The sequence below is a fragment of the Manis javanica genome, chromosome 5 (genome assembly GCF_040802235.1).
Source record: "Manis javanica isolate MJ-LG chromosome 5, MJ_LKY, whole genome shotgun sequence".
In the NCBI taxonomy this organism is placed as follows: Eukaryota; Metazoa; Chordata; class Mammalia; order Pholidota; family Manidae; genus Manis; species Manis javanica.
In genome coordinates this window covers 5,856,690-5,877,943 of record NC_133160.1, presented here as the reverse complement: position 1 = coordinate 5,877,943, position 21,254 = coordinate 5,856,690, and the positions used below count along the sequence as shown (strand labels likewise).

General features: G+C 46.0%; 1 long non-coding RNA gene across 1 annotated transcript in view; it reads right to left on the bottom strand.

Moving 5' to 3' along the window:
* Nucleotides 1-660: 660 nt before the first annotated feature.
* The window catches only part of LOC118970242 (uncharacterized), a 100,715-nt gene continuing 80,121 nt past the window's right edge, over nt 661-21,254 (bottom strand). Inside the window, exon 3 of the long non-coding RNA XR_012131922.1 lies at nt 661-753. This is a non-coding gene — a long non-coding RNA (uncharacterized lncRNA). The remainder of the gene's footprint in view (nt 754-21,254) is intronic.

Genomic DNA, 21,254 nt, shown 5'->3' with positions numbered 1-21,254 from the left:
TCACTCTCTGACCCTTTCCAGGAAAAGTTTGCTGACCGCTGCTCCCAAGATTGTTCCTCCAGCTTCTGCCTTTTATTTTCTTTCTTTGGGAAAAAAAGGGGCAAACAGATGGAGACATCTGGAATTCCCAAATTCTCTCCATTGTACTGAAGCAATGAAACAACTGCAGAAAATTCTTTCCAAGCATCTTCTTTGGAAACAGTTTATATTCCTTTTTCAGGATTCTTAACACTGTCCTGCTAACCACGCCCAGACTAGCTAATAGTAATGCAAACAATGCAAATTCCACAGGAAAGGTTCTGCCACCCAGTGAGTGCCTGAGGGCCAGGCTCTGGGCTAGTGCTTTATCCCCACTGACTTGCTTTAATCCACACCACCACTACGGAGATTCCACTACACCACCAATTTTACACTGCTGATAAGGGGCAGAAGGCAATTTTGAAAACCAAATCTCTCTGAGTTCAAATCCTGCCTTCTTGACCATTCTATCTCATAAGAGGCCTGAGCTCTGGCCCTCCTTCACTGTCGACAGTAACAGCTGACACTTACCCAGCCAGGCCCTGTGTTAACCTCCAAACAGACGCATAATGAGGGAGGCCGCACTATTGTGCCCATTTCTCAGGTCAGAAAACGGAGACGCAGGGAGGTGAAATGACTCACCTAGGGTGACCCAGCTCATGTGAGGAAGCGCTGGGGACTTGGTTCCAGAGAAGACAGCTCAATGCTTTGCCTCTCCAGGGCTCAGCTTTCCATCTACAAAATAAGGGGTGCAACTTTTCAGGACTCAGTGAGTGAAGATGAGTAACAAATAACTTTGAAGAAGTAGAAAAAGCCTGTGAGTTGCTGAACAAATCATGTTGTGGGCCCCAGAATAGACCACCGGTCCTCCCCAAACCTCCAAGGCAGCTGCCCAGGGGTCACTGTGGACATGGAAGCTCTGCCTCTCTGCCGAGTCATGCTCAACATTCAACTCCACATACTGAGGTGACAGGGGAGGACTCTGCAAGGACATGTGTTTCTCTCCTTCCTCTTAGATGAACTTTCACAAATGCTCAGGGTTCTCAGATCTCCAATTAAAATGTACACTAAACAAATAAGTAAATACTGAGAGAGCAGAAAGAGGATGTAGATGACACGGTTATATTGAAGTTGTTCGTAGATGCATGTAAAAGGCATTTTTTTGCTGCCCAGAATGTATTCTGCTGTCTTTGGGAGAGTACCCCAATTTCCTCTGCAGGAACACCTCACCCCTATTGGACCAGTCTGATTGAACTGAATCTCAGATGTGCTCAGCCCTTACCTGGCCATGAGCAGGCCACAGCCCAAGCCAGGCTTTACAGAGCTGCCTCCGGGAACCCCAGAAGAAGGGTCTTTGCAGGCAGGGCTCTTCAAGGAACCTGGTAGCAGGAGCCTCGCCCCCGAGCCCCAGGACCTGCCAGCACAGCCCCCTCCTCCCAATAAATGCCTGTCTTGCATAACTTAGCAACCTGGTGTCTCTTGCTTGTAGCCAACCAACAGTAATTGTCACGATGCCAGAAGCACCGTAGGTGACACAAATTGCCTTCATTCAGTGTCATTTCGGTGGTACTAAGAATATTTTTAAACCAATTCTGTTTCTACTTTCCTCTTAAACAAAAAATCTAGATAGCCATTTTGAGATGCCTAATAAGGCAGAAATTGATGAAATATGGGACAGTCCTACAAAGCGAAGATTAAAAAGCTATACCTTATTAATTCTTGTTTTAAAGGGTAAGAGGTGCATACATTTTTATCTTATCATTCAGTTCCCACCATCAAACGTGTTAGCTTCCCCCCACCCAGCACTGGCTCTCTAGAACTTCCATAAGCTGAGCTTCTCTGAACTCAGCTGGGTCTGGGCCTCCATCTATTAATCAGCAGGTGCAAATACGCTGCAAAGCATTACCGTCTACTCCATATTTTATAGACCTATCACGAGTCACTTCATTAAATGCTTTTGTAAACATGATCTGCAATGTCCACAGAATTTCTTAAATCTTTCCCAAGTATCACGAGAAAGGAAATAGAGTTGCTCGGCATTCTTTGTTCCTAGGGAACCCATGGGAACCTTACAAACAACTGTTTTCTTTTCAATGTACTTATAAACTCTCTGTATAAATATCTGTCCTACAACTTAGGTCCTGTGACAGTATCCCATAATATCCAGATTACTATCCCAAACTTCTGACCATGGCAAGTGAAGCCCCCACTAAATGGCCCCTGCCTAAAGCTCCAAGTTCGTCACAGACCTTCCCCGCACCCCCGGGACTCCCCTCCCCTCCTTGTCTTCCTCAGCTGCCCCAGCGGCCCCCAGTCCCTCCTGCATGCCTGGCCCCCTCTCACCTCGGGACCTCGCACTGCCCTGCCCTCTGCCTGGAACTCCCCTCCAATCTCCAGGGCTGGCTCCAGGTTTCAGGTGAAACGTGACCACTTTGAAAAGGCTTTTGCAGGTCATTGGACCTAAAGAGTCCCCTGCCCCCACCTGCTCTCTCATGGCTCCCTGTTCAGTCCTGCCTTGCAAAATATATTATTTATGTTTTGCTTTCTTATCTGTGGCCTCAACTACAACATAAGCGCCACAAGAGCAGGGATTTGATGGCTCGGGCGCGTAGGGCATGCTGTGAACGCGAGGAGGTGAGGAGGCAGAGGCAGGAAGGGGGACGACACTTTCTGAGGCATCCCCGGCCCTTCAGCTGGCTGGTACTTTCTGGAAGCTATGTTTTCAAAAACTAGGAAGTTGTCTGCCCTTCCCTAAGCTTTCTGATCATGACAGTAGAAGTGACCCTCAGGGGCAAAGCCAAGTTTTGTGGGACCTTATACAGTTTAGGGATCCTCTTTAAGAAAATGAATATGAAATTATGAACATAACACCAGGTATGGAAGTGCATATTGATTTAAAATGAGAAAAGAAACCACAGTGTCTTGGAAACTCAGTCCCTGTTTCCTGGATCTCTCTAGGCAAGTTGTCGGAAAGGCTAGAACAGAAGGCTTCCTGAGGGGGCCCGGCCTTTACTGCCCACCCAGAACCCTCTCCAAGCCCAGGGGCCCCCAGAACTCACCGGAGTCCAGGCACGCGAGAGACCCAGGGGCCAGCACTCAGCTGGTTTTGCAGCAAGGCTGCCCCACATTTATAAAACGCTCTGCCCCGGGCATGCTCTGTCTGCACGCAGATGACCACACTGAACCCTCCCGGCCACCCCAGAACAAACCCCACTGGTGAGCAAGCCCACATCCCGGACGGGGAAACTGCCTCGGAGCTGGCAGTGTTCTCAGCGGTGCCCACCGACCAGTCCAGACACGTGCGCATGCCCCAGGAGGCGGCCACCTTCTCAGGAAAAGGTGGACTCGAAAGGACAGGTCCGAGGCGGTCCCCACCTCCCCATCGACCTTGCACTCTGATTCCCTCTCAACATTGTTCTTCATTAATCATTTGGTTTCCAAGCTGCAGCCAGCCCACTTTTTTAAATTTCCTAACCACACTTCTAACATCTTTGTTTGCTTTCATGATTTCTGTTTGCAGTAGATCTTAATTCAGTGTCCTCCCAAGTCTCTCTAGCATGCCCCTTGCTCCCTCTTGCGAATCACAAAGGCAGATACATTTAAGGATGTTAAATTATGTCTTCAGGATGAGACTGAACTGCGAGCAGACGGGGGTGGCAGATGACCCAAACATGACACAAGATAAAACCTGGTCAAGGACAGTTTCACTTCTTCATGAGAGAAGGGAAAATAAAAACCACACTGCAAACCATCGCTCACTGGACACGGCGGCCGGAGTCAGGAGCACGGCTAACTCCCTGTGCTGGGGAGGCCCTGGGGATGGGTACCACCCCCCACTCTAGGCACACAAATTGGCACAACCTTGCTGTCTATCAAAATTTAAATTATTTACCCTTGGACTCAACAACTCTCCTCCTAGGGATTTGTTTATAGATGTGTATATTGACATGTACACTCACACATGTGCAAAGAAATGAATGCCCATGTTATTCACTGCACTGTGATTTCCAAAAGGGACATGTTTTAAACAGTCTGTGTGTCCATCCTTAGGGTCTGGGTTAAATAAACCATCATACAGCCATACAATGGGGTACTATAAAGCTGGGAAAAGGAGTAAATAAGCACTTTATAGTCAAATACAAAAGGCACCACCAGATATCTATATTGAAAAGAGATTCTAGAAACAGGCATTCAACAGTACATATAGTTGGATGGCTTTTCAGCTACAAAAGGGAAAAAATTAATTCTGCTATTTAAATGAACAAAAGCATCACATGAAGAATAAATGAGAAACACTTATAACAGTGGCTCCAAGTTTTGTTTTCAGAATGCATGGGAATCAGGACAGTAGAACTATTTTCTAGTACTAATCTTTTTTACCATTTTTCCATTTTTTGATCCATGTGACTGGTTTATTTCATCAAAATTTAAAATTTGAAATTAAATGGGTCACCTCACACTCACATTTTTACTATAAAAAAGAGGAAAAGAAAATAACAAGTGCTGGTGAGGATGTGGAGAAACTCAAAATTTTGTGCCCTGTTATGGCAAAACAGTACAGTCAGTATGGAAGATAATATGGCATTTCCTCAAAAAATAAAAAATAGAATTACCGTATGATCCAGCAATTCTACTTCTGGGTGAAACTGAGTACCCAAAAGAATTGAAATATCCAACAGAATTGAAAGCAGGGTCTCAAAGGGATATCTGCACCCCAGGGTTCATAACAACATTATTCACAATAGCTAAAATGGGAAAGTAACCCACACGTCCATTGATAGATGAACGGACAAGTGAACGTGGTCTATCTGCACGGTGGAGTCGTGTTCAGCCTTAAGAGGGAAAGCAATTCTGATGCATCCTACGATGCGCATGAACCACAAGCACACGGTGCCGAATGAAACGAGACGACCACAGAGGGGCAGACGCTGTAGGAGTCCGCGTACACAAGGCATCTAGAAAAGTCAGAGTCACAGACACAGGAAGTAGAATGGCGGTGGCTGGGGGCCCAAGGGCGGTAGGAGGAATTATTGAATTACTGTTTAATGGTCATAGAGTCTGAGTTGTACCGGATGAAGAGAGTTAATGGGAGTGGCTGACAGTGATGGCTGCACAACATTAAGAATGTATTTGACACCACTGAGATGCACAGTCAAAAATGCCTAAGATGGTAATTGTATTATGCACATTTTACCACAATAAAAAAGTTGAGAAAAAAACAAACGGAGAGACTAGTGATTGAACCATTCAACACCCTAGTCCTCAAAACACTATTACTGGCCAATAGTCATCACTTGAAGGCTGATAACGGTATCAGAAAGCCGTAAGAGTCTTTTCATCATGCCAAAATGTATCAGATCTAAGGAAGAGGATCCTGTCAGTTATAAGTTGGTGAATTCAATGTTCTCAACAAAGAATCTATTGAGGGCGATGATGGTGCTCTTTTAAGCAGATAACTCATTTTGTCTGCGCAGAATCCTTTACTCCCTTCACCTCGTGATGATATCCTTCTCTTATTTCCAAGATCTGCCCCTCCATCACCTTGTGGACTTAGCTCACCTTTACCCTCCCAGAGTGGGTACGTGGCTCAGGCTGGCCAACGAGAGCCCGCTGGCTTTGACCACAGCAATCAGCCTGTGGTAGGGCCACGACCTGTACAGCCGACTGAAGTCCCTATTCCAGGAAAGGGAGACAAAGGCTCTCATCCCTGCTGAGCCTGTGGACGTGAAAGACCCCTACGCCTGGAGCTGCCAAGGACCTTCTCTGTTGCAAGTAGAATCAGGAGGGTAAAGACAATTGAGGGTGAAGCCAAAGATGGAGAGAAATGGGATCCTGATGGCAGTTTTAACTCATGGATCCAACTATACCTGAAGTCGAGACCAGTCCCTAGTCTTTTCACATATTTGAGCCAAGGAATTCCCCCATCTTGCCGGGGCCATTTTGAATTGATGTCTGTCACTTGCAAACAAAAGCGTCCTGACTAATACGTACTTAATCGATTATCAGCAATGTGGAGCAGTTTGTCCAATAATATGGATGGTCCACACTCTTTCCCTTGCCAGCTTGTCCAGGGTCCTTCCCGGGCCAAGGGACTGACCGTAGCCATCATCGCTGCAGTCCTGCTCGTGTTAGCTTCATGCGCTTACCTACTGAGTTACTGCCACGAATCAATCAGTACTTGAAGGCATTGTGCTCGGAACAACAGTGCGGTGCATCTCCTTTGACAGTGACTGTCCTGGGGTGAAGATAAAGCAATAGAGGGGCCACAAAGGGGCCACACCCGGGCTGTGAGGTTATTTACTTCTGCCTGATCCATCCAAACCCACTCAGTTTAATAGTGGAGTCACAGCAAACAGTTTAAGAGGATGAATGGCCCAAAGCAACGTACCGTTCAAAATTCCTTCTAAGGAAGTTAGCAAGACCTTTTTGAAAGTTTTTTGGCATCAGACAGAAAACAAATTCAACAACCTGCTCTGCGGTAGACTAGCTGTGTGTCTTTGGGCCAGACACCTAAGCCCTCTGGGCCTCAGCTCTTATCTGCAAAATGAAGACTGTCTTTGCTCCTATCACAGAACTGATGCATGGACCGGGAGATATCACAGGGGAGGAGCTTAGCACAAGGCCAGACAGAGTAAGTGCACAGTAAAAGTTAGCAATCGATATATTTTATTCATTCAGTAATACTAGTTGATCTCTCATCAGCAAAGCCCAGATGAAGCGAAGAATATAAAGTTGACCAGACATGTGTCCTGACTTCAAAGAACTCATTATCTATTAATAAGAGAGCTAGGACTAGTATTTGCATAACTGCTAATAGAAAAATAATGGGTAACACTTCCTGTACGAGGCCCTGGAGATTCAATGATCAATACAACAATGATCTTTGCCTTCATGGAGGGTATGGTTCAGTGGAGGAGACCAGCAATAAATAATTCAGTATTTCATATAAAGTTCTGATGAGGACTACAAAGGCGGATTCCACGGCATGGGGAGAGCAGTACCAGGCCGTCTGGGTGGGTCTCGACGGGGAAGTGACACACTTAGACAGCAGCCCCGGGTGATCTGAAAAGGCAGAAAGGGGCTGCTTCCAGCTGACCCCACAGGGGACTGGGGGGTGGGGGTGTGATGACGCAGCATTGTCCCAACCTGAGGCCAGCAAGCTGGACTTTCATACTCCCACGCCTGCCAGCCCTGGGCAAAGGGCCCCCCTGGGAGATGCAAACCGACCCTCCAGCTCTCCTTGGCTGCAGGTGAGGTGGCTCCCGCAGCCCGAGGGAAGGCCCCAGTGTGGCGGGCAGGTGTAGGCAGTGGAAGCAGAAGCCCAGGAAGCCAGGGATGGGCCCTCACAGCAGCAGAGGGACCTGAGGTCATGTAAGCGGGGCCCCTCAGTGTTCATCACAAAAGGGACCTCAACCTCCTGTTAGCAAAGGCTTCCCCGCGGAGCTGATCTCTTCTCTCGGTGGGAGTCACTAGGCAAAGAGCAGGGAGAGTCCAGTCTGAGATTAACTAAGAGGTGATGCAGCTGTAATACTTCCCTGGAGGCAGGGAACCTGGGCATCTGGTAGGATGCTACTCCCACCCCAGCTCCATCTATGGCTGTGACACTCTCTGCCAAAGCCATCAGCAGCCATGCTGGGTGGCCAGTTTGATGGCTGCCCCTGGTGACAAGCACCGTAACTGGAGATCAAGGAAGCACTTGACAACCTCAGACCTAAGTGACTCAACCTTTCAGTGGCCGATTTGCTGCTCAGCCCAAATCCTCCCAAAAGCAGAGCGCTGTGACTGATCAGTACCGAAGGTGCCCTTCCTCCCACGGCCCCTCACCACCGATCAGGTGTGCTTCGCACCAAAGTTCTGAAAGATCTCAACTTTCCCTGCCAAGCATGCTCCTAACTCCTGCAGAAAAAGACAGATCAAAGCCTCTTTTCAAGATAACTCAATCGGGATCTATTTAGGCCGGTGCTTCCCAACTGCAGGGTGGTTTTGTCCCGCAAAAGACACTGGCAGTGTCTGCAAACATTGTTACCTGTCGTAACTCGGGGGGTGGTGGGGGTGCTACTAGCTCCTGGAGTCTAGAGATCAGAGAAGCCGTTCCAGGATCCACAATGCACAGGACAGCCCCCAGCAGAGAATTATCTGGCCCAAAATGTCAATAGTGCCAAGGCTGAGAAACCATGACCTAGAACAATGGTCAAACGTGAGCCAGAAGTTGCATCTCCAATCTACAACCTCCTGGTGTGTTTAAGTCAGGATTTTTTCAGTGTCAAGTGGCAGAAACTATGTGCAAACTCTCTTAAGGATCAAAGGTTTATTGCTCAAATAATCACTCCAGGCATGGCTTACCCAGGGGTTCTCATGATGCCATTAGGAATCCGTTTCTCAGGCCCCCCAATTCTTCCTCTTGTTCTCTCCCCTCCACCACCCCTGCTCATTTCTCCTCCCTTTCTGCCTTGCTCCCAAGCAGCCTCTGTCTCTGAAGCACTAAGAGCAGGAGAACTTCTCTCTCCCATCCTTGTGGTCATGTTGTCATCTCAGAATTGGCTTGATTTTCTACATAGGGTGACTTGACCATCCCCGAGCCAATTCCTGCAGCCAGGGGATTTAGAACTCCTACAGGCCAGGCCTGAGTCCCATGCCCACGTCTGCAGCCACGGTAAGTAAACCCATCCAGAACCATATACTGAGATTGGTTCCCTGGGAAATAGGGCGCCTCATGGGTGACTGTGCATTCAGGGCTCACATCAGCACTGGAACGAAGATGGTGCATTATATCCACGATTCGGAGGCAGAATCCCATGGAAAAGACAACATGGAAGAGCGGCTGGGATTGTAGTCTGGAGCCAGACGCCTGAGTTCAGTGCCCAGCCCTACAACTGACACCGGGCAATTACTTGCCTTTGGTTGTTGGGGTTTCCGTTTCCCCAAAGGGAAATGGTTTGTGGGAATTAAATAAGTTAATAGATCTAAAGGGCTTTAAATCATGCCTGGAATATACAAACTAAGCACTTGATCAATGTTGTCTATCGCTTTTGAGAACTAATCCAAGCTACTCGTTTTATGGAAGGAAACGTGGGGTCTGGAAAGGAAATCTGGCGTCTTCCAGCTCACGCAGAAGGTCTTTGGCAGAAGCAGGACCAGAGGGTCCGTCCTGACCCCAGCCCTCTCCTCACCGTCCCACAGACCCTTCTGAAGATGTCATCCATCCTAAGGGACATCAGCCTCAACAGTTGGAACTATCTCCCAAACCCAGCACTTGTGGACTTTACAAATTTTCCATCCATGGTGGCGCACCAGCCTCCCCAGGTGGAAGCCTTCCCAGCCGCCATGGGGACATAGAAGCCAACCTTCCTCCCTCAGGGGTTCATCCCACTCTTGTGGCTGCGGAGGGGTGAGGAGGTCGGTCCTGGGGGTCCCCCCCGCACTGCTCCGCATTTTCCAGCAGCCCCCCTCTGGCTTTCTGAGGCTCCCTGGAAATCCACCAGCCTCATGATGTTTATGACTTGCTCCTTCCATTTATAAGGTAGCCAGGGGGAAAGAAGCCGCGTGCTCCTTTCAGGCAGCACAAGACGCAAAGAGGAGAAAAGGCTGTGGCTGCATTTACTTTGCTTAGTGCTGTTTTCCAGCCGCCTCACGATCACCACGCCACCACGTTCCAACAGCGTATTATTAACCAAAAAAGCTTTTTCTGATAAACACCAAACTGCAGCTGTAATGACACAGGGCCTAGGCAGAGAGGCCAAGACAAATGCGGATTTTAAATTGAACTGCTGTCTCCCTGCATGTCTGAGAGAAGAAGACAAAGATGATGACAGTAAGTAACAGGAAGTTATTAGGGAGGAGCGTTCACATTGAGGTAACTGTGAGCATGGTGAGATTAACACCCACTGGGCATTTCCCGTGTGCCAGACATGATGCACACTTTCATTCCGTGTCCACAATAGGTATAGATGCTGACCCTATACGGGTATAGATGCTTTCAGGATCTACACATCACAGATGAGGAAACTGGGGCTGGGAGAGGTCAAGTATCTGGGACAAAGTCACACTGGGCATAAATTGAGAGGCCAGGATTTGAATCCAAGCATTCTGGCTCCAAATCCCATAAGTGCAGACATTACACTAAATTACCTCCTGGACCTGTGCATAGGGACATAATGTTTCTCAGATAGGAAAGTACCTTTAGAGTTAATCAGTTACTTGCCTAACATATTTCAAAGCTGCTTGTTAGCCACTATGGAGGGGGTCCCATAAAGCCGCCTAGAGCAGGTTTATACATATCCTGGCAGAGAGAGACCCACTCTGCTCTGAAGGAAAGACTGAGAAAGGATATCTGCTGGGAGTCCGGCGCTTCCTTTTTTGGTTACGGAGACCAGACCACACACGGAGACCGTGTGGCTCAGTGGTTAAGCTATCAGGAGGCCTGGGTTTACATCCCAGGCTCATCTCTCATGCGCTAAGTGCCACCTTGGGAAAGTGACATGGTCTCACTAAGCATTTTTCATCTTAGCGTAAAATGGACCAAAATAATCATACTGACCACTTGGGGTTCTTGTAAGGATTAAACAAAGGTCTTTATCGCTCAGCTGAAGCTCCGCGTTTGCCTGCAGGAATTAGGCTGTAGACGGCTCCAGAGCTGCTCTTAACTGTCAGGCAGTTTTTCCCTCACCAGTGTGCTCCTGGCCTCAGGAATCCCTGCGGCCTCCCACTGAAATCTTCTCCCTGCATCCTGTGCCCTCTGGTGGAACCGAAAACCATCTGCACCGATAGCTCCGAGAAAGCTTGCTGAGCTCTCTGCTCGATGGGGCAGAGGGAGCTCCAGCTGATGTTACCGTCATGGTGAAATGCACCTGGTTTCCTTATTAGAAGTTTGAAGAAGGGAGTGAGTGCTAGAGGCATACTGATAGATGCTTCTGCTTACGAGAAACTTCTCACCCTGACGGGCTGAGACCACCTGTGCTTGAGTCCCTTCTGACTGTCCCAATTCTCTGTTAAATACAGTGGTTAGTGCAAAGCTTTCCTATACCAGTGAAGCCGTGTGGAGCCCGTCACCAATGCCAAGCATCAAGTTAAGCACGAACCTTCAGTGCACCATCATGAAGTGGAAACGGTAACAATTCCCACTTTACAGGTGAAGAATGACATGCAGACAGGGCCATTCCTTGTCCCCAACCCACACTCCCTGAAGGTAACAAAACTGACTTTCAAAGCAAAGTCTGTGGCCACAGAGCACAAGATCACCATCTTTCTGCAGGAAGTCAGAGTCTATCTGCAGGAGGGAGGGGCCCTCCCTGTGCGTCCTTGGCTGCCTCTGCCACCTGTCCTTCATAAAAGGTAGAAGTTATCCCAAGAATCCTGGAGAACACACCAAAAGCCCCCTGGTAATAGATTGCACCTTTAGATTTCTAAAACCAGCTGTTTCCCCAGTTCAAAGGCATGCCACAAACGCTTGCCTCCTATGACAATTAGCCAAAGCCAACTATTTATTACGTAAGTGCGGTATTTGACAGTCTCTTTGAGTTGGAAAGGGCAGAACCCAACCCAATCCGGGCTGAGGGAAGAAAATATCCCATCAATACCTTGCACAGACAATTGAGAAGTTCCAGGGTAGAGGGAAATTCGTTGGAGAAGGACCCAGGAGTTCAAATATTCTTGAGACATCTCCTACTTGACCCTGCCTTCCAGGGTCAGCTTTATTCTCAGGATTCCTTTCCTACCCAGTGGCCAAACAGCCACCAAGAAGTCTAAGCAGACATACCATCAGCCTTGCAACCCTGGCTGACCCTTGAGTTTCTTGAGCCCTACATTTGCAGCTGACTCCCAGATTGCACTCCAGGGTCCATTTGGGGGTCACACACTGACTCCTGCACCAGTCACTTCCTGTGACAAAGAAGTGCAGTCCTTTAATTGGACAGACTTCGGTCATGTGAGCATCTCCAGAGCCCGGGGAAGATGGGCGGAGACCGAGAGTGGGGGTGTGGTCCCGGGACGGCCAGTAGCAGACATGTCAGGCAGCGTGAGATGCCCGCCAGACCAGGGCTGCTTATCCAGAACTAGCCACTGTCTAGCTCTCTTTTGCAACCTCTGCCAATCAAAAGGCATATTATGTCTGATACTCTTTTCTCCCGCCCACATTTCCTGACTTTCTGCTGTGACTTGAGAAGCAGCACAATAGAGCACAAGAAGTTGTATCACTCTGAGGATAGTTCACCAGAGAGGAGAAGACGAAGAGAGAAAAAGAAATGACAATTCCTTCCTCGAAGTTTTGCGGCAGCCTAGAGGTATCTGGTGCACGATACACATTAAAGAAGCTTTTCATGAGGGCTGTTTTTTGTGAGAAAGCTGTTTCAGCAAGGAGGCACTTGACTGCTCCTTCTAAATGAGAATTTTCAATTAGTCTGAAGAAGTTAATTACACCATCCTTTAATAACTGCACTTGTGATTCTGCAAATCCTCTACTAATTGATTCAACCGTATGCCCCCAAACCAAGAATCAGCGAACAGGTAGAAAAAGATGAAGAAGCAATAAGAAAAAAAAAAAAAGACAAAGATAAAGATGTGTCACATCATCTTCTGGGTAGGAGAGGCATAAAGACACATGTGGGAGGGTTATTGAAAACTGTGATTGGTGAGAGACTTGGGAAATTCGTTCTGTAGATCAAATGAGCGTTCGCGAGCTGCTCGCAACATACACAATGCTCGCCGGATGCACCTCGCTGCTGCGGCACCTCAAAGAGAAAACAGTTCCATGAAGCTTGAGGCAGACAATTACAAAAGAGTCCTTGGATCTATACTCCCGACCCCACGGTGGTTTGGGAAGATGCTACAAATAGCAGATTTCTATGGGATAGAGAGGATCATTAAAGCAGAAGTCAGAAACCAGGAAATTCTTCTCCAGGCTTTAAAAAAGTGACTGCTTCTGTCCTCCTGGCGTCCACAGTGCAGGGTCCTGCAGTGCAGGCATCAGACTGACCTGGGTTCGGATCCTGCCTTTGTTATTGACTAGCTGCATGGTCCTGAGCAAAATCTCTTTGACTCAGTTTCCCCATCTATTAAATGGAGGAAACATATATCATAGGAGTTTTATGACAATTAGATGAGATAGTGCATATAAACTGTTCAGCGTTAGTTCTGCAACATGGTTAAGGATTCATAAATACTGTTACTCTCAGCTGTCACCCTAATAAAGTTGCATGACAAACTACTTTCAAAACTCAAGGCGTCCAACAAAAGAGTCTATTTCTTGCACACTTATCTGCAGGTTAGCAGGAATTCAGCTGGGCTTGGTTTCAGGTTGAGCCCAGACCTGATCCACATTTCTAATCCTCTTAGATGGGTAGCCACTGAGGCATGTACTGCTCCTGGACAAATGCAGTCACTTAAAAGGCCAACTCTAACCCTGGAGGCACATTTCAAGACTCTGATCACATATGCTGACTGCCCACTGGACAAAGCAAGTCACATCGCCAAAGCCAAGGACAGGGAGATATACTCCACCCACAGAAGTGGGAGGGAAGGAATTATATCTGCCAAATTATCTATCTGATCGAGCACAACTATCTTATATGTGATAAGCACACAGACGCCGAAAGCAAGCTATGCTGTGACGAGTATCAAACTGAATGGTGTCCCCCTAAATTCACATGTTGAAGCCCTGGCCTCCAATATGACTGCATTTAGAGATGGGGCCTTTAAAGGGGTAATGAAGGTAAATAAGAAAAGGAAGCGACACTGAGAATGTGTGCACCCTGAGAAAAGGCCACGTGAGTACATGGGGAGACGGCGTCTGTCTGCGAGGGAAGGAGAGAGGCCTCCGGAGAAGCCGAACTGCCGACAGCTTGATCTCCACTCCCGGCCTCCAGACTGGGAGAAATAAACTTTAATTGCTTCATCCACCCAGTCTACGGTATGTTGTTATAGGAACTGTGCAGACCAATCCCGTTCAAGGGAAAATAAATGCTAAAGGAGGAAGAGGTTGCTTAGGGAGAGAAGGAACCAAATTTCATGGAGAAGACATTTTCTAGTTAAAAGATAGGTGATGATGGACGTGAGTAGGGCGGACGGCACCCCAGGTACAGGAGACGGCCTCAGCCATGGCTCTGAAGAGAGACGGAAACAACAGCTAAGGCTTTATCCAGCACTGGGTTGCAGACACTGCGTTAGGTTCTTTGCATACATGCTCCTATTTGATGCTAACAACAACCCTAAGAAGTGGGCACTCTTGGTATCCCAGATTTTAGGGAGGCAAAAACAGTTTTGGGGAGATAAAGGTCAACATCCGAGGACATCACACAACATGAAATATGTCAGCGGTTTTGGCCATTGGTCGCTTGTAGCTGAGGCCTAGAAAACAAACTCCAAGGCCTAAGGATGAGGAAGCAAAATGTTCCTAAGAAATAACAGAGAGTAAGAGAAGGAAGCAAACGCTCCCCCAAGGCAGGGCCAACTGCACAGCAGGGACTGGAAAAAGGAGGGGAGAGGCTGGCTCTTTCTTCTCTTTGTCCATCGGTGTAACAAAAACAGCCACTTAGAGTTATCGGGAACTTGGCAAGTTCCTCGGTGACTATTCCTCTTTTTTCCTCCCTTTACCTGGGGAGACAATGCCAGGTCTCCTTCAGGGGACCGAGGGGCTATCAGGAGGGGCAGGGGACACTGACAATGAAGCACAGAGAACCTCAGAAGGCATCTGAACGAGGAGCTCATTATGCAAACCTTACAAACCTCGGGGCGTGTACGGCTCAGTCTCGGAGCAACATCAAGTTCGAGAAGCATAGTCTAGTGTCGACATGAAGTTATGCAAATTCCATCTTTATGTACATCTCTCCACGGATATTGAAGGGGATCCAAATGCAGCCTGGAACCCCCTTTATTTCCCTATCCACCCCAAAGAAAGGAGGCAAAGATTGGATTGGGAATTTATCTGATAATATCTGGGGAAAGGAGAAGAGCAGAACTAAAGAAGCCGAGACGGGTCAGTCCCGGAGAGAGTGTGTGGGGCTGTGGCCATCGGCAGGCTCTGCGGGGATGACGAGGAAGGGGGATGATGAGCGGAAAAAGGACCCATGAGAAATCTCGCTATGAGCTACAAACTGAAACCCCTTTATTCTCTCTTAGAAATGTGCTTACCTGTTAAAGTCTTTTTTAATTGGGTCTGGAAAATGGTTCTGGAATTCCATCTCTATGTTAAACTGAGCAGAGATGCCCGGGGTTTATTTGGGTTGTGTTTTTCACTCCTGGAACCCCTGAGGGCAGGCCCTGGGTGAGTCCTGGGAATCCAGTCTGATGGCGGGTATGCAGCCTTGTGAGGAGGAGGGGAGCTGTTTGTTTCAGCAACCGCGTGGGTGGTAGGAGACTCAGATAGCAAACCCCAAAATCACGAGTCCATCTCTGCATGGCCCCGTGTGGTCCAACGGTGTACGCACTGATGGGATCTAAGACCTGAAAGTGACATTTTGGGCCTGTCATCTCCAAGACGCCATCCTAAACTAGAACCAAGAATGTAAATTAGAACCACGCATTCCCTGATGTTCTCAACAGTGAAAGATAAGAACACCGAGATGATGAGCCTAGGCCCTATTTACATTTTTTACGCCTGTCCTGTAGCCCCAATGACACCACAAGCTCCCGGAGGGCCAAATCTGCTTCACATCACACAGACGGTGCCCCTGCTGACGTCTGCCCCACCCCTGCCCAGGAAATGCTCATCAGTACGTCTTGCTGGCAACTGCCAACCCACCCCCTTGCCCCAATTCTCTCCATCCTCAAACCAAACTTCCCCAGTCAATGAGCTCTGGAAAAACCAGCTCTTTCTAGGTCAAGAGAGACTTCCGGAATGCTGCTTGCCTGAAGATTCATCGTGATAGTGCGTGGCTGAAACGGGGGTTGTAGTTTTAGATGGCATTCTCTGATTGAGAGTAGAACCTCACCATGATGAAATGGCTGGGATCCCCAAACTAACCATACCAAATGTGGGCTGGAGTCATTACAAAGTGAATGTGATCACAGAGGGAGGCTTCGGCGCCAGCCCACCGCAAGTTCCCCAGCCAGGTCCGGGTTCCAAAGCCACTGGCAGCCAGTAGCCACCTGGTGGCAGGAGCCTGCTCTTGCTGAAATACTAGGGACAATTCTGGGCTTTGGAAGTGGCCTGTTCTGCCAGGAATTGGGAATCGCCCTGTTAGCGGGCATGCACTTCACCATCCTGATCCAGAAAACAGAGCCAGGAGCATTCCAGGGAAACCAGGCCACTCCCTCTGTCTCCCAGCTTCCCAGCACGGAGTGACTTGAGATGGGGTCACACTGCCTTTCCACACTGGCCACTCCCTCCACATTTCCTTGTACCCCTTCTTCAGCTGAACCTCACTTGAGAGTCAAGTAAAAGGTAAGAGAGTTGATCAACAATCGGGTTATATCACCGTTCATGATATTTCAGGGTACATTTTCTCAAGGTCCTATTGTACTGTACTATTTGAAATTTTATAATAGTCATGGATCTTTTTTATAATCAGAATAAAACGAGCAATCATCATTTTGAAAATGAAGAATGAAAGAAATTACACTGCGTTTCTTTTCTATTTTTACATGAACGTGTGTATGTGGGACTGGGAGCTCTTTAAACATGTCTTCTTCCATCGGAGTAAAATTCACTTGCAGTATTTCCTGAGCAGGCCGTGAGCTAATGTGGATAAATTGCAATATTTCCAGAATCTCTCTCGCCTGGCCTTAGTGCATCTCCATAGCAATGGGTGCTTCCAAGGGATGGCGAGTACCAGTCCATCTCCATATCAATAGGTGATTACAAGATGGGTGGGGAGCGAGGGCCCACCTGGACAGAGAGGCGCGAGGGGTCCTTCTGCAGCCTGGTAGCGAGAGACCCAGGTCAGCAGAAGTAGACGACTACGTGTAAGCAAGAAACGGGTTTCTCCCACTTTATGTCTCCCTTTGACTGATTTCAGCTTCAAAGGTTATTTTCCCCAGGCTGGGAACACATTTTCCTAGCTAATAAATAATTTTTTAAGCCCTAGTTGTCCATTTTACCATCTTCACTTTATTTTCTTTTTTTAATTTACATTTTCTTTAGAATTTAATTTATTTTATCAAGGTATCATTGATATACAATCTTCTGAAGGTTTCACACGAGCAACATTGTGGTTACTACACTCACCCATATTATTAAGTCCCCTGCACACACCCCACTGCAGTCACTGTCTATCAGTGTAGTAAAATGCTATAGAGTCACTACTTGTCTTCTCTGTGCTTCCCGTGACCCCCCTACATTATGTGCGTTCATCATAATGCCCTTTAACCCCCTTTCCCCTCCCACCCTTCCCACCCCCTTCCCTTTGGTAACCACTGGTCCCTTCTTGGGTTCTGTGAGTCTGCTGTTGTTTTGTTCCTTCAGTTTTGCTTGGTTGTTATACTCCACAAATGAGTGAAATCATTCAGTACATGTCTTTCTCCACCTGGCTTATTTCACTGAGCATAATACCCTCTAGCTCCATCCATGTTGTTGCAAATGGTAGGATTTGTTTTCTTCTTATCATCTCCACTTTCTTTTATAAATACCATATTTCCTTGATTTCTCAGGTGGGCAGAGAATTCAATCCCCAATATCTCCCTACTAAATAACTAACCTTAATATGGAGATCTCACACTAGATTCCCACCAGAGTGGCTACGATGAAAAAGAGAGCACCATGTGCTCGTGAGAATTTGAGGCCCCGGAGCTCTCAAACATGGATTTGGTGTCAGTTCATATAAACTGCTTCACAAAGCTGTCTCTGGCAATATCTACCACAGCTCAGCATATGCTACCTTAGGTCCCAGGAATTCCATGAATATTCCTCAAAAGACATGCACTCAAACACTCATTGCAGTACTATTCACCATAGCCAAAAACTTCCCAAATGCTCATCAGCAGAAGAATAAATCATCACATATTCACACAGTGGAATATTATACTGCAATGAAAAGATGGTAGACTCAACACTGTGGCTCAATCTCACAAACATGGTCCTGAGAGAAAGAGGCCAAACTCAGAAGAGTGAATACTGCTCGAGTCCATTCATATAATGTACAAAGACAGGCTAAACTGATCTTTGGAGGTAAGTCCGGATAGTGGTCACTTTTGGTAGGACCAGGTAAGGGGTGACTAGAAAGGGGCACGATGGGAGCTTTCATGGGGCTGGTCCCATTCCATTTCCTGACGCTGCTCCTTACGTGGCTGTGCTCAGCATGTGAAAAATCTAAGCTGTGCATTTATTATTTGGGAATTTTCATGTGCATATTATACTCAAAAAAGTTCTTAAAAATATATATCAACTCCTGTGAAGGGTTTGGTTTTAATATAATTAGTGACCCTTTCTCCAATTACTATCAAAACAAAAACAAAGCCCCGGCAGGTTGACAATGGACAGTTTACAGACAAAAAAAGAAAAATCGGATCACATGCCACATCCACAATCATACCAAAAACCATCAGGTTTCCTATCGAGAGGAGACAGTTCTTCCTCCAAATGGCAGGAGAGTTTTAATCTCTAGTCCAGGGTCTTGATAAACGCTGGTTTTCATTCCTCTGCCTGAACTCCTCTTAAATGAAAGACACATTCTCTGGAGACTTAAAAGGGCAGTGAGAGGAGCCTACTGGCATTTGACCTGATTTCAATCTGAACTTCATCCAAAAAAAATGTATGCATAGGAGACTGAATTGCCTACAGAATGAGGTTGTCTCTGGAGCATCTTACACCCAAGCAAGGAGGCCACCAATGAATTTTAACCACGAACTTCCTTCCCCATCACCCTGACGATGTTTTAAGCTCTGAATAGGTGAACAGTGCCACCCAGTGGAAGCAATCGAGAACAAGCTCTCTTTGATCGCTACTGATAAAAATTCCATGCATGGGTTTACTTCAAATGACTTAGAAGGTAAATTTTTAAAAAACAGATGAGCGTCACCCACTTAAACGAGTAAAGGATATAAGGAAGCAAATCAAAGAATAAAATTTTCAAATAGTAAATAAATGCATATTAAAATATGCTCAATGTCACTAGTAACTGGAGAAAAGGACATTAAAACAGCAATTAAATACCATCTTCACCCACCTGAGTAGAAAAATTACTGAAGTTTGATCATCTCAAGAGCTAACAAAAAATAAAGAGAGATCTGGTTCTCCCGGTGGAAGTGGGACAGCAAACTGGTTCTGTATTTTGGAGGACAATTTGATGTTATTTTTTCAAAATGTTAAATGCATATAACCCACCAATTACAGCTTTCACAATTAATCCCAGACAGTTATTATCATTTCTGCACAAAAAGACTAGTACAGTCAAGGGCGTATTGTTGTTCCCAAAGCAAGAAAACATTCCACGAGGAGTGGGCTTCCACCCAGAGGACAGATGAGCAACCTGAAGGGGTGCCCAGTGTGGCCAAATGGAGACAAGAGGACTATCAAAAATAGCAATGGCCGTGACTTATTGAAGCAAAGCAAATACATAAAAATCCATGAACCCATACTGACTGCCAAGAAAACAAAACATATCTGCCATCATTGGAGATAACTGGAATACCATCTTCTTACTCTGAAAATTGGTAATTAATGGGTATTAGACTGCATATTATAGGTGTATATCCTACATTATGAGGATTTGTCTTACATTTCTAGCAGGAACAATGATTTATGGTAACCCTGTAACCCCAATAAGTGAAAGAAATCTCTTCTTTACAAAAGAATGTAGCTAATCAATGGAGAAATACGGTAGAATTGGCAAATCAATATTTTGCAAACCCAAATGAAATGGCTGATTGAGACAAGAACCAGCAATTAGGGCAAATGATGGGGAAGTGAACATTGGCACGGTGCCAACATATCCTTCCACAGACTGGTTTCCATTAGCAAAGGGAAATGTTAACTTATAAGGCAGAGATGTGACCACTCCAATCTTAACCCAGTAATCAATATTAGCTTCTATAATTGTGGGACGGGCAGACTAATGTGTTTCTGGTTGTGGTGTGATGTGGAATACGCATTTGGCTCACCTACCAGATATTCGTCCCAAAAAATGTATCCTGAATCCATTCAAGCTTTAGATATAACTCCCAGTTTACAGAAATCTTAGGTGAGGGAAGAACAAGTTAAGCATCATCTAAAAAAAGCAATCCCCGCACCGAAAAGATAGGACATTCTGTCGGACACTTCAAGACAATGTCATTCAAAAAAATAATAAAGGGTGGGGCAGGGGGGAATGTTAATACCCTAGAGTAGAAGGGACTTTAAGGACAAAACATAACAATCAAATGTAATATACAAAGTCGAGTCCTTGACTGGATTCTGCTTTGAAAACCATTTAGGAGGCTAGGAAGAAAAACTGAATGTGAACAGGATGTTAGGGGACCTTTGGGAGCTCCTGTTAAGGTCATTAGGTGTCATATGGAATTCTGGTCCTGAGCAAAAAAAATGTTCATTTTTTTTAGATGTATACTGAGATATTTAGGGGTAAAATGCTATAATGTCTAATTCACTTTAACTTGGGAAAAAAATTTCAAATGAATATGGCAAAATATGAATTATTAAACATCAACGTGATTATAGGTATTCATTATACTATTCTACTTTTCTTGGGTTGAAATTTATGAAAATAAATACTAGTAATAGAAAAAATCAAGGTTTGTACAAGAATGTTCAATGTAACATTGCTTATCATAGCAAACAACTGGAATCAAACTAAATGCCTTTCAACACAAGAATGGATAACTAACTGTCCTCAATAAATAGACTTCACACTACACTCCCACCAGAATGGCTAAAATGAAAAATGCAGAATATTTGGTACTATGAAGTACTAGTAAGCAGTAAAACAACAATACCTTTCTACTGTTGTATTCTTCATTCTAAAGTTTCTCTATATTTCATTTTAATCCTCATCATATTCTTAGATTCTGGCATCTTCCAGATGTGCACATTTCTATGCTTTTACCAGATAAGGTTACCCAGGAGAGTGGTTCGAAAATTGCATTTCATGAACTGGTAACATTTCGAAATTCCACCCACCAAAAAATGGTACAAGGACGGTAGAAAACAGCATAAAGTTCTTATTTTACTATGTGAAAAATAAAACATTATTTACTAGCATCATTTTATCACCATTTACCACCAAAAGGTATAGATAGATAGCTATAATCACAGAATGAAGAACAGTCCCTTACATAGAACAAATTTAGATTTATGAAGATTCTCTGTAGCATCT